The following is a 2,508-nucleotide window of genomic DNA, read 5'->3' as shown; positions in this document are numbered from 1 at the left end:
GTTACGACTTTAATTATGCTGACTGGTGAGTAAAGCAGACAGGTAGCCTTCATGTGGGAAAGGTGTGTTAGCGTCAGCTGAAGGCCAGGTGGTGTCATGAAGCTATGTATGAACAAAGACGTAACGAAGGTTCCAGGTACATGCCCCTCCTCCCTCCAGGATCCTCAAGGTGAACTTTGGAGAAACCTGTGTGGTATGACCCACACCCTGCCTTCCATGACAGAGGTTGAGTTAGTCATCTGGGCAAGGTGGTAGAAGATTCTCAGATGGAGGATTTGCATGGAGAGGGCTCAGACAGGTCCCATAGGAAGGAAAAGGGAAGAGAGCAGAAGGAGATAAAATAAACCAGTGTGTGTCGTCTGTGGAAGAGCTTGGGTTAGGAAATTGAGGGTGAGGAAGAGAGAGAGGATTTAGGCCAGTTTTGGCATAAAAAGCCAAGAAATTAAAGGGAATAAAGGAAACAGGATTTTAAAAAGAGCTGCTCACAATTGTAAATGGGATCTTCTGGTATATTCTGGGACCCCAGAAGAATGAAAACTCCCAGCTAGAAGCTCCGCTCTACCAGGAATTAACTGTGTTGGTTAACATCTTTCACTCATACTATTCATATGAAATTTTAATGAAGGCTGAGTGTTCAGAGCTTCTAAAGGGCTTTGGGCAGTTTCCTTTCATGGCAGAAAAATGGCAGGTGGGGTGAGGAGGGTGAGGAGGTAGCCGGCAAGGCGCAGGCTGCACACCGGTGAAGAGCGAGGCAGGGCACAACCCATGGACATTCATTTAAGGAAAGGATTAAGATATAACTCAAATAGAAAGAAAAGTCTGATGGGCTTGGGGGGATTTTGAACACGGGTTGGGGCTCATTAAATAGATGACCCTTAGATGGAAAAATCTGCCATTTCAAGTTCATTTTGAAGCCTGGTACTTGTCATGTTCCCGCTGCTGGTGGCTAGTTCTTCATATAATGGCATTTTTAGGGGCTTTAAATAGAAGAGCAGAGTGTTCAAAACCACTGAAACTGCTCCAGTGGCTGTAGAACTTTCAAAGAAAGGCTTTCTCCAAAGAGAGGGAATAAAAGGAAGCCTTCTGCTCCTAGCTTTTTAAAATTGGAGCCACTATGCTTTGTACTTTTGGATTCTCCATCACTGTCCATTGTTATATGATTGTTTGGTAATCCAGGCAAATGGACAGGGTTAGTTCAATTCTACGAGCTACCTTGGTCATAGCGATAAAATGCTTGTCACTGACGCTTGTACCAGTTCTATTTACCGTGGAACGGAAAGAAAGATGCTATGAAATTCAGCAAGAACTCAGGAGCAACACGATGCCATACTTCTTGGACAGCAAGATGGAAGCTCATCAAATTTCTCAGCCAGTTCCTAAGTGATTTTAAAATGGACTTTTCTTTTAAACTATGATCAATATACAGTTCCAGTGACTGATTTTTTTTTTTCTGAAGAGCGACCAAGGGACGATATTAAAAAGCTACAGAAGAAATGAGTTTTTGCTAGACACAATAATGTGCATACACCCAGTTTCTTTCTTTTTTAAAGCTTCTGGATTTTTCTGTTTTTGGAACAGTAACACCCACATTTGTTAACGAAATGCCGAAATTAGAAGGCTGGTGATACTCTCAATGCATGGCTCTTCCGATTACCTAGATTCCAAGCGCTGGAAGCAAGAAAGAAACTGTTCCAAATCCCTCTTTGTCATTGTCTGGAAGGGTACATTTTCAAGAGATCGTCCAGAGGCAAAATCTTGTCTAACGATGATGCAGGCTATTTTATCTACTTTTCCTCACAGTCTAGCATGCCGTGATGTCATGTGATCTTTACTTTGTCCAAACATCATTTATGCATTGCCTGCCTCCTATTTTTTCACAGTTAAAGTAATGGTGTTTGGCATCAGTTCCATCAGAAATACGTATAGATTTGCACATGGACAATGAAATGGCAAAGCATTTCTGGCTCTCTAATAACTGTAAGATGGCCATCTAGCTCAATATTTAAATTATATTAATAAGTTACAATCAAATAAAAACAAAAAAATAAAATTTAAAAGTTTTTATCGAGAACTTGCAAACCTCCGAGAATATATCTGTAACACCAAGTGCTAGTTGCCCACCCAATATCCATTCTACCCTTCTTCCTTGAGAACCTCGATTTTTTTTTTAATTCTCCTTCCTAGATTACTTCACATCGAAGGGTACCTACTGGCATGGTTTCGACTAATGAGATATAAACAGAAAACTGTTAGAGATTTCAGGGAAAGATTCTCATTTCTTTCTTCCTTTACTCATTCTTTTCTTCTCGTGTGGAACTGGTTGTGATGTCTGGAGGTACAGTAGCTATCTTGCAACCATGAGGCAACAAACATGAGCACAAAGACCCACATGCTAGGATGTTAGAATGGAAAGATGGATGAGTTTCATCCCTGATGACATCATTGAGCCACTTTATCAGCCCCGACTCTAAATATGGAGACCTCGTTCTGTGTAAGTTACTGTAGCAG

This window comes from Pteropus vampyrus, unplaced genomic scaffold (genome assembly GCF_000151845.1).
Source record: "Pteropus vampyrus isolate Shadow unplaced genomic scaffold, Pvam_2.0 Scaffold3144, whole genome shotgun sequence".
Taxonomy (NCBI): Eukaryota; Metazoa; Chordata; class Mammalia; order Chiroptera; family Pteropodidae; genus Pteropus; species Pteropus vampyrus.
Note: the sequence above shows the minus strand (reverse complement) of the source record.